Below are 12,028 nucleotides of genomic sequence, written 5' to 3' on the forward strand. Positions count from 1 at the left end.
TCTGTATTTCATACCAAACTATAATCAATTTAAAGCTTGGAATATTTCACATATTTTCATCTGTCTATTTTGGAATGTTATAGATGCTCATTAGATATTTGTTGAATGACTGACTGCATGCAAAATTGAGTAAATACCCTGTGTCACGGGTCAGCAAAACATAGCTCACTGGTCTGATTCAGCTCACTGTCTGTGTGGATAAAGTTTTATTGTTACACAGTCATAGTCATTGATTTGTGAATTGCCTGTGGGGCTTTAATGCTATAGCAGCAGGGCTGAAGCTGAGCAATTATGACAGAGACTATGTAGCCTGTGAAGCCTGAAATATTTACTATCAGGCCTTTTCCAGAAAAAGTGCACAGACCTCTACACTAAGTTATTGTCTTTGTACCAACATTCCAATTATGTTTTGTAGCTGAATAGTTTTCTAGGTTCATATGCAGTCTGTAAGTTAAGATGATAGCCTTGTCACATTCATTGGGTATTGTTAACTGAAATTCCTTTTTTTTTTTTTAACTGAAATTCTTTTGTAGTGAAAGGGAACATTAGTAAGTTGCAAGAGCAGATATAGTAAAAGTAATTTTAAAAGGCAATTGTAATATTTCTCTTCTTTAATGGCTATATACTTTATATAATATTTAAAGTTTATAATAATAACATATTTACAATGCTGGCAGATATAGTATCTTTTCAAATACATTTTGCCTAAAAAATATTTAACTTTTTCTGAAGCAATTTATTGGTGTTTTGACGAATGCCAATTTTCAGCTTCTTGAGAAGCAAAAATTCTTGTCTCTCAAAGGTCTTTCTAGCTGGAATAAAAATTAAATTGACATGAGACAGATTAATAAGAGAAAATCAAATTTTATAGGTGTATGTACAGAGAGTCCACATAGACATGGAAATTTCCGGACGGTCAGGCAAATATATGGCATTGTTTTCCAAGGAGAAGGAGTTAGGGGCCTGGGATTTCAGAGGAAAGGAATGCACTTCAAAGGGTGATAAGAAAAGCAAATATTTGGTAATTAGATGTTTGCCCTACCATACAGATGGGTCACGCAGATAAAATTTATCTCTGTGAATAACCCTTATTCTGGGAAAGACCTCCAATTTAGATTCTCTTGTGTGTTTAATGGAGGGGCAAAAGTTTCTTTTGAGTACACAGAATCTCAGCTTCCCCAACTCAAAATAAACCAGATGGCCAGAGTGACACACTTTGGGAGGAGCTTCTGTCCTGAACCCCTTCACTCTTCAAAGATAGTATTCAAATTTCAAACTCATGACTTTAAGATATCAACTTAGTTTAGTGTAAATGAATATCCTTTATCTCTAGATCTTTACTAGTCTTTATCAGGAACACTAAATGCCTAGGAAACTTCTTCCCATTTTTGGCTACTCAAAAAATATTCATACTTTATGGTAAGAATACAAGACTACTATTTTTAGCTAGCACTCAATATGTTACCAGTTCTGTCTCTTGGGGACTTGTTAGTAAAGATAAGAACACCTATAAAAAAATTCAAAAGAGAAAGAAGAAAAAAAAAATAAACACTCATTCTCTATGAAAGTCTGGACTTGGGCATCCCTGGGTGGCTCAGTGGTTTAGCGCCTGCCTTTGGCCTACCGCATGATCCTGGAGTCCCGGGATCTAATCCCACATTGGCCTCCTGCATGGAGACTGCTTCTCCCTCTGTCTGTGTCTCTGCCTCTTTCTCTCTCTCTCTCTGTGTCTCTCATGAATAAATAAATAAAATATTTTTTAAAAAAGTTTAAGAAAAAAAAGTCTGGACTTCACAAAAAATAAAGACAAAACAAATGCAAAGTGTTATTGCAATATTCAGGAGAAGAATTCTGGAAAGAAAATACGTCTGGTTTATTTTTTAATGTTTGTGTATTTAAGCCAATATATCATCACTGTAATCTTGGAAGGTATAAGGGAAACGATGTCAAACTGCCCTCTGGAGCCTAGGGATTACTGAGAAGAGATTCGGGGTGTGATGCCTGGTACAAATGAGAAGACCTCCTGCCAGAATTCCCCACCTCTTTCTTTGGTCTCAATCCTAGTGTTCTGCATTTGCATCTAGATGTTGAGACTCTATATGAGATTTTCTTTGTAAAAATGGTTTTATGTTCAAAAATATTGTAATTTAATGTTATGGGATTTGTTACCCATTTATTCCCTCAGGGCTGTGCAAGATTTATGCTCATGATAAGTCAGTTAGCCAGACAGCTACAAACTCAGGCAAATGTCAACCTGATCCTCTTTACAGTCACATATATAAAGGTATTCTTGATATAACAGGTTTAAATTGTTGTCTCTGTGTGAATATGTAAATAATGTCTTTTTTTTAATTGAAAGTAGATTTTCCATGTTTACCTACAGTCTGTAAACTAAGTTGATAGACTAAGTTTATGTTATTGGCTCCTATTACAACCCAATATAATAATAAACTACACACACACATACACACACACACACACACACACACACACACACACTCCAAGCTGTAAAATAAAAAGAGAAGAATCAGGAACCAGAAATTTTAAGGTATACTTGGAAAATTGAGATCAGAAGAAATTAACTGAAGGAATGGAACCCGAAACTATTTCCCATAAGAAAGTACTGGTGGAAAACATGGAATGGCAGCACAAGTGCTTTCATATGTATTTACCCAGAAGTGAAAGACCAGCAAGGAGAGGCAGGATGGTGACTTGAAGCCAAGACTAGATGATTAGCCAAGGTGCAATAAAAAAAGCAAATAAGTGGTCACACTATCTATGTAGCTTACACTCTATGCTTGGTGTCAGTTTGCATTGGTAGGACATCCTCTCTGCAGTCAGATACAAGAGCCATGAGTGCATGAGCTTGAGTCAGAAAGATGGGGCAGTTGTCCTTACACCTGGAAAAGAATTTGGAGGTCTAGCAATCAAGGTACCCAGTCAGCTGTTAGCATAGTCAGGTACTATTTGTTCCTCCTCCTTTAAACAGAATGGAATATAAGCATCAGAGATGTATATGGTGTCTTCCTTAAATGAATGCATAATTTCCCAAATTACTTTCTAAGAAGAATAATCACAAAATCAATAAACAAGTATATGATCCCACATCCAAGGAAACAAGATGAGTAGGATGAGACTTTAGAATAAGTTTTAGATTCATGAGAAATAATCACTAAGATTTCATAAAAATTAAAACTATAATCAGTGGACTGATATGCCAAAGAGACAAAATGAAATACAAATTTGCTAGGAAGACTGCATGGAGAATGTTAGCTCTATGAAAAACAATGAAATATAAATATGAATAGCAACAAAAAGTAAAATATGGAGGTTAGAATCCAAAACTGAAACAGATTTCCATTAGGTATTCTAGAAGAAATGAGTGAATAGAGGAGAGACACATTCAAGAAAACCCAATAAATTCATAAATTCTTTGATTAATTATCAAGCATCTAGCAAGATTTGTTTAAATAAAAAAGATCTCTAGATGCATTGTAATGAATTTAAGGACATTAAGGATAAAGAGGTATTTCTAAGAGCTTCTAGGAACAAAAGGACAGATTCAAGAAAACAATGGGAAAATATCTTAAAATTAACTGATGGCAAATACATATGGTTAGCATTATATACTTAGTAAAATTTTCATAACAAGCATGAATATTGGGACACCCAGGTGGCTCAGCGTTGAGCATCTGCCTTCAGCTGTGGTTGTGATCCCACGGTCCCGAGATCGAGTCCTTCATCAGGCTTCTCGCATGGAGCCTGCTTCTCCCTCTGCCTATGTCTCTGCCTCTCTCTATCTCTCATGAATAAATAAATAAAATCTTTTTTAAAAACCAAACATGAATATTTGACTATTAGAGGCATTTAACCTATAATATAAAAAGTTGATAAATAGCTCCTCATCAAAATTCAGTTATTTTGCTCTGTGATAGTCCATGCGAAAGGATTAAAAATAATCTCTAAACTGGGAGGAATATTTGTAGAGCACATATCTGACAAAGGACTTGCATCTAGAATATTTTTTTAAAACTCTCAAAACTCAACATAAAAACATACCAAATAGAAAATTAGCAAAAAACCATGAATGACATTTCTCCAAAGAGGATATCCAGATGGCAAATAAGTACATGAAAATATTGTTTCCCATTATTAGTCATTGAGAAAATAAAAATTTAAAAACTCAATGATACCATTGAGTGATACCACCTACCAAAAAAGCTAAAATACAAAACAGTCATAACACTAACTTCTGATGAGGATGTAGAAAGCTGCATCCCACATTGTTTGTTGGTGGGAATGTAAAATGGTGCAGCCACTCTGGGGTCCTATTTGACAGTTTCTTTTTTTTAAATATTTTTTTATTTATTCATGAGAGACACAGAGAAAGAGGCAGAGACACAGGCAGAGGGAGAAGCAGACTCCATGCAGGACTCAATCCCAGGACTGCAGGATCACGCCCCGAGCAAAAGGCAGACATCCAACCACTGAGCCACCTGGGCATTCCTGGCAGCCTCTTATAAAGCAAAACATGTAGCTACCATATAACCTAGGAATCACACTCATTAAGTGTCTATCCCAGATCAATGAAAACTATGTCCACATGAAAACCTGTATACAAATCTTCACAGAGGCATTTTGCTCCTTGAGCCTTGTCTTGTTGACAAAGATACTCATATCTTCAGTAGAATTGAACACCAAAATATAGACACCGATTAAAGTGGCTAAGAGAAACACATTTGCAAACTACAATAAAAAAAATCTGATAAATGCCTGCAATATAGACAGCAAGTCAGTAATAACTATAGAAATTGATTCCAAATGGAGAGACTCATTGTATTCAAACAGAGAAAAATGAGAGTCTGGCAAAAGATTGGAATTTGTGGGTGACTGTGTGAATTGGTAAAATATTTTAGAAGTCAATTTACAATTACTTACCAGAATAAAGAAACCAGTATGTCTTTGGATATAGTAATTCTGTATGTAGGAAACCACCCTCCATAAACGTTAATTTGTGCACAAAGAGGTTTGTATAAGGACGCTTACTGCATCATAGTTGGTAAGAGACCTTCCAAACAAAAATAGAAAAAAAGTCCATAAGCAAGTGAATGATTGAATACATTATAGAAAATCTATACCATGCAACAGACACATGAAAAGATGCTCAACATTGCTGATCTTCAGGGAAATACAAAACAAAACTACAAGAAGATACCAACTCATACATGTCGAAATGGCTAAAATCAATAACACAAGAAACAACAGGTGTTGGCAAGAATGTGGAGAAAAAGGAATCCACTTGGAAGGAATGCAAACTTGGTGTAGCCACTCTGGAAAACAGTATGGAGGTTTCTCAAAAATAATTTTTTTTAAGTTAAGAATAGAACTACTCTACCATTCAGCAATTGCACTATTAGGTATTTACCCAAAGAATGCAAAACTACTAATTCAAAGGGTTACATGCACCCTGATGTTTATAGTGGCATTATCTATAATAGGCAACTTATGTAAACAGCCTAAGTGTCCATTGATTGATGAGTTGATAAAGATATGGTATATATATCTGTATATCTATATATATAATGGAATATTACTCAGCTGTAAAAAAGAATGAAATCTTCCATTTGCCACGATGTGGGTGGAGCTAGAGTATAATGTGAAGCAAAATAAATCAATCAGAGAAAGACAAATACCATTTAATTTTACTCATATGTGGACTGTAAGAAACAGACAAAAAACAAGCAAAGGAGAAAAACAGAGAGAGAGGCAAACCAAGAAACAGACTCTTAACTGTAGGAAACAAACTGATGGTTATCAGAGGGGAGATGGGTAGGGATGGGTGAAATAGGTGCTGGGGATTAAGGATTGCACATGCTTTGAGGAGCATGTGGTGATGTAGGGAAGCGCTGAATCACTATATTATACAGCTGTATCTAATATTATGCTGTATGTGAAGTAACCGGAATTCAAATAAAAGCTTAAAGAAAATCTATACTCTGAAAAACCATGCAGCTGCTCAGGAAAATGCAAAAAAATCTATACATTTTAAAATTGAAGTCTTTTCAAGATATATTTTCAAATGATAAAAGCATATTGCATAGCAACATATATCACACATCCACACTGAAAGACATACATATACGTGTATATATATATAGACATACATATTATAAGTAAAAAAAAACTACATTAGATAAATACAAACTTTCTCCCCATAGTTTTCTATGTGCAATTAGCAATTTTGCTACATTAGTCAGAATCTTTTCTTTTTAACATTTCTTTTTTATGTTACTGCAGTAAAATTCTTGTTATAAATGTAGAGACAAGGAGCACCTAGGTAGCTCAATGGTTGAGTGTCTGCCTTTGGCTCAGGTCACGATCCTGGGGTCCTGGGATTGAGTCCGGCATCAGGCTCCTCACAGGCACCTGGTTCTCCCTCTGCCTGTGTCTCTGCCTCTCTCTGTCTATCATGAATAAATTTTTTAAAATCTTTAAAAATAATAAATGTAGAGACAATTTATCCATACAATGAGATGGAACCCCAAAGCAGATACATGCAAATATGGAGAGCTGATTGCCAGAGCAAATATTAAGTATCATCAGTAGGATAACAAGGGTCTATTTGTTTGCCTGAGATATCTGAATATTCATATGGAAAGAAACCAAATTGAATTCCTACTTCTTACGACACACACAAGTCTATTCCATGTTGCATTAAGTCTCAAATGTAAAAAGCATGACCATAAAATTATAAAAGATAAAGTAAAAAATCTGAAATGAAGATTGGTAGATTTCTTTGCATTCAGTTTAAGAATTTCTACTCATCAAAAGGACAGTGGAAACATGATGAAACAAAATTCTAAGATATTTGCATCTTATGTGGCTCCCAAATGTTTAGTATCCAAAAAACTCAAGGAAATCCAATAGGAATGAAAAGCTAAACAGTTCACTGGGTATATAAATTAAAACTTCTGTAAGACACCAGTTAGCATTCAACATGTAAAAAAAAATGTAGAAGTCCTATATACCATGTACTAGCAATGATGTGGTGTTAGAGATATTCTTGTCCACTGAGGTCATAGAAGTTAATTGTGTTGCTTCAGAAAATAGATGAGCAGATCCCAGTAAACTTGGACTTTGACATGCCAAATGAGCCAGCAGTTCCACCCCTCAGAATAGATAATTGATAAATTAACATTTGTTTAATAAAATTAATATATATTTGATTTTTTTAAAAAGTGTTCCAGCACTGTATTTATTAGCAAAATTATAGCATAATTTATAATGACAAAAACCTGGGAACAAAGTAACTGTTCCTCATAGTAGGAGGGATAAAAGTTGTGTATTAATATGCAAAAGAATTTTTAAATTTTATTTTTAAAGAGAGGAGAGGGGCAGAGAGAGAGGCAGTAAATCTCAAGCATAGTCACACTCAACAAGGAGCTCAGTCCAGGGCTTGAACTCACCATCCTGTGATCATGAGCTAAAACCAAGAGTCAGATGCTGACTGAGCCACCCAGGCACCCCAGTACAAAGGAATTTTATATTGCAGTGATAATGAATACAATAAATGCATTAGTGTGGATAAATATTATAAAGAAAAATCCAATATAATTTCATTCCAATAAAGTATAAGAGCATACAAAGCCTAACAATATATTATTTAAGGATACAAGATAAGTGACGTAGCCATAAAGAGATTCATGGGAATAATTAATAAGACATTTAGGAAACTGGTTTTCCAGAAAGAGTGAGTATGGGAAAGGAGGAGCAAATGGGTAAGAGTTTTAAGGCATATGGAAAAGATAGTCATTTTATTGGAATGTGTTAAACAGTATATATTTATTTTATACATTTCTTTTTCTATTTTTCTTTCCTCCTTTTGCAATTTGTTTATGCAGGAAAATTGTTTGTCAAATGCAAGGATTAGTTGTGTTGGCATAAAATTTACTAGACCCAAAGATACTTTTGAAACATAAAATGATTATCAGAAAACATGTAAAATTTAAAATCATACTCTTCATGGAAGTATCATACCTTAAGATTTTAAATGTGTAGAATAATAAAGCTTACATTACATCCATTTGTTCATTTGCAAAATATTAGTTGATTACCTACTATGGGCAGGCTCTGTGCTGGGCAGTGGGAAGAAATCAATGAAGAAAATCTAAAAAGGTCTGCCATCTTTCAGTCTGTAGGGGAATAACTGGCCTAATAATATTGTGGGAGTGAGTGTTAATGACATATGTTGATAATAATGGTATACATCATATTTAATAGATTTGTATACAATTAATGCTTCTGTTTTAGAAACAGATCTATCCAGCTTAATATTCTTTTTTGTTTTTATTTTAATTTATGTTTCTTTGAGGGAATATAAGAATTTCTAATATCATGGTGTTCAACTAAAAGCTTTTCTCATTATCCATGATAATGATATGTTTAAGTTTCTGGTTAAATTCATGCTGTTTGGAGGTATTGGACAGCTTTTGGACTCCATCAAGGTAGAATTCTATACTAAAAAAAGAAGAGCTATTTTTAATTATTGGTTTAATCATTTTGTCTTATTTCCAAAATCTCATTTAATGAAGAAAATATCTAAAGTAAAAAGGAAAAAAATGTGTATTTTCCTCCACAAAATGTTTTTAAAAATAATCTTAGATTGGTTATAAGGGAGGATATTAATAGACTTGTCAAGCTACCATGTAGTACACCAGAAACCAATGGAATTTTGTAGGTCAGCTCCACTTCTTTCTTTGTTAAAGATGATGACTGGAAAGCAGTACAAAAATTTCAGACAGAAATGCCAGCTATTTCTTTGAAATTCAGATAAGTGTATATGTATTTTAGGCATAATTTGCAAACAATAAAATATCCATTTTTCAATGTATACATGAATAATCACCATCACAGAAAGATATAAAGCACTTCCAATACTTTAACAAAGCTATTTTTTGGGCTTCATTGAAGTCAGTTAATTCCCCTAACTTCCCCAGGCACAGGGAACCAAAGATTTGATTTCTGCCATTATAAATTATTTCTCCTCTAAATTTCATATGAATGGTTCTACTTTGTATCTAGAATATTTTAGCAAGATTTTTTTAAAGATTCATGTTGTAGTGGCTATAAGTATTGTTAATTTTTGTTGCTGAATAGTATTCCAACACAATTATTTATCCATTCATCTGCTGATGGAAATTTTAATTGCTTCCAATTTTTGTCACTATGAATAAAACTGCTGTGAACAATTGTGTGAATCTTTGTGCAGACATGCGGTATCTCTGAGTAAATACTTACAAGTGGAATTACCAGGACAGATAGTACGTGTATGTATAACTTTAAAGTAATTAATTTTTCCCAAAGGAGTTATATTATTTTCCATTCTCATCTTCAAATTAAAAGGTATTCATAATTTGTTCCTTATAATTTTCATTTTAGATGGCATTTGGAATTGTTACATTTTTAAATTTTAGTCATTCTGATGGGTGTGTAGTGCTATCTCCTTTTTGGTTCAATTTTGATTTCCTAAATCACTTATGTGATTATCTTCCTTTGAGTTCCAGGCTGATCGTAATTTTTTTTTCCAGTTGGAACAAATGAAACAACAGAAAATGAGATCAACAAGGGTCATAGTCAACAAGGGGTGAGTGTCTCTTCTACCCTAGTCCTGTTTATATTGGCAGAGATTCTCCAAGGAGAATGGTCTGCATTTTGATGGGGGTTAAAAATGGAAACAAAAATAATTAGCGCCATTTCTAGAATATCCTTAAATATCAGAAGCACCTAATAAATTGATTTTTTGTTGCTGTTGTTAAAGATACCAACTTAGTTAGAGATACCAATCTAGTAAAACAAATCAAGAGGCTTAGAAAGGCATTGGATAAAGTACTCTTAACTATCTTAGGATATCCAATAGTCATCCCAAAAAAGTAAAGTCTTTAATGTATCCATATGCTTTTCCAACGTTTAGCAAATGAACGGGAACCTAAGTATTCAAGAGTAATTAATGGATACCTGTGACATACAAGATTGAGAGGAGTCCATCAAACCTTGGTTCAATATGTATTTTTTTTATTAATTTTTTTAAATTTTTAATTTATTTATGATAGTCACAGAGAGAGAGAGAAAGAGAGGCAGAGACAGAGGCAGAGGAAGAAGCAGGCTCCATACACCGGGAGCCCGACGTGTCTCCATACCAGGTCTCCAGGATCACGCCCTGGGCCAAAGGCAGGCGCTAAACCGCTGCGCCACCCAGGGATCCCTCAATATGTATTTATACTGTATGTGCAGTATATAGACTTGGAAAGGATAATTATCCTAAAAATTTTGAGATACTAACATTATATTCTGGAAGGTGTTTTGTGAATAGAATAAGAGTCAGAGTGCAACCTGAGAAAAACCTTACACATTTTTAATTTAATTCTGACATTTTAAAAAAGGAGATTAATTTTGTTTTGTTTTGTTTTGTTTTTTTTTTGTTTTGTTTTTTGTTTTTTGTTTTTTTTAATTTATTTTTTATTGGTGTTCAATTCACTAACATACAGAATAACCCCCAGTGCCTGTCACCCATTCACTCCCACCCCCCGCCCTCCTCCCCTTCTACCACCCCTAGTTCGTTTCCCAGAGTTAGCAGTCTTTACGTTCTGTCTCCCTTTCTGATATTTCCCACACATTTCTTCCCCCTTCCCTTATATTCCTTTTCACTATTATTTATATTCCCCAAATGAATGAGAAGATATAATGTTTGTCCTTCTCCGACTGGCTTACTTCACTCAGCATAATACCCTCCAGTTCCATCCACGTTGAAGCAAATGGTGGGTATTTGTCATTTCTAATAGCTGAGTAATATTCCATTGTATACATAAACCACATCTTCTTTATCCACTCATCTTTCGTTGGACACCGAGGCTCCTTCCACAGTTTGGCTATCGTGGCCATTGCTGCTAGAAACATCGGGGTGCAGGTGTCCCGGCGTTTCATTGCATTTGTATCTTTGGGGTAGATCCCCAACAGTGCAATTGCTGGGTCGTAGGGCAGGTATATTTTTAACAATTTGAGGAACCTCCACACAGTTTTCCAGAGTGGCTGCACCAGTTCACATTCCCACCAACAGTGTAAGAGGGTTCCCTTTTCTCCGCATCCTCTCCAACATTTGTTGTTTCCTGCCTTGTTAATTTTCCCCATTCTCACTGGTGTGAGGTGGTATCTCATTGTGGTTTTGATTTGTATTTCCCTGATGGCAAGTGATGCAGAGCATTTTCTCATGTGCTGGTTGGCCATGTCTATGTCTTCCTCTGTGAGATTTCTCTTCATGTCTTTTGCCCATTTCATGATTGGATTGTTTGTTTCTTTGGTGTTGAGTTTGATAAGTTCTTTATAGATCTTGGAAACTAGCCCTTTATCTGATAGGTCATTTGCAAATATCTTCTCCCATTCTGTAGGTTGTCTTTGAGTTTTGTTGACTGTATCCTTTGCTGTGCAAAAGCTTCTTATCTTGATGAAGTCCCAATAGTTCATTTTTGCTTTTGTTTCTTTTGCCTTCGTGGATGTATCTTGCAAGAAGTTACTGTGGCCGAGTTCAAAAAGGGTGTTGCCTGTGTTCTTCTCTAGGATTTTGATGGAATCTTGTCTCACATTTAGATCTTTCATCCATTTTGAGTTTATCTTTGTGTATGGTGCAAGAGAGTGGTCTAGTTTCATTCTTCTGCATGTGGATGTCCAATTTTCCCAGCACCATTTATTGAAGAGACTGTCTTTCTTCCAATGGATAGTCTTTCCTCCTTTATCGAATATTAGTTGCCCATAAAGTTCAAGGAGATTAATTTTGTATGAAATACTTGAAGTTTTTATTTGGGGGGATAACTAATTGTTAAACAGTGTGGGTGTTACTTTTAGTAGAAATTATCTAAGAGAGCCCAGAATGGAATGTTAAGAAACAATGGGGATCTGACTGGCACCCTCATTCTGTACTTGAAGAAATATAGATATTGTGGCAGAACATAGTTAGTGTGTGCTTACAGGAAAGAAT

General features: G+C 34.7%; 1 long non-coding RNA gene across 22 annotated transcripts in view; it reads right to left on the reverse strand.

Annotated features, from left to right (window-relative positions):
• LOC140631729 (uncharacterized) overlaps nt 1-12,028 on the reverse strand; it is a 125,305-nt gene that overhangs the window by 74,247 nt on the left and 39,030 nt on the right. For 9 of the 22 annotated variants that reach the window (XR_012029239.1, XR_012029244.1, XR_012029240.1 and 6 more), the window contains 2 exons: nt 4,939-5,068; nt 2,790-2,900 (listed from right to left, as the gene is read on the reverse strand). The exons of 7 other annotated variants lie outside the window; for them this stretch is intronic. This is a non-coding gene — a long non-coding RNA (uncharacterized lncRNA). Of the gene's footprint in view, nt 1-656; nt 813-2,789; nt 2,901-4,938; nt 5,069-12,028 lie in introns of those variants that run through there. 6 more of the 22 variants (XR_012029243.1, XR_012029241.1, XR_012029237.1 and 3 more) reach the window with 2 other exon arrangements.

This window comes from Canis lupus, chromosome 4 (assembly GCF_048164855.1).
Source record: "Canis lupus baileyi chromosome 4, mCanLup2.hap1, whole genome shotgun sequence".
NCBI classification, from domain to species: Eukaryota; Metazoa; Chordata; class Mammalia; order Carnivora; family Canidae; genus Canis; species Canis lupus.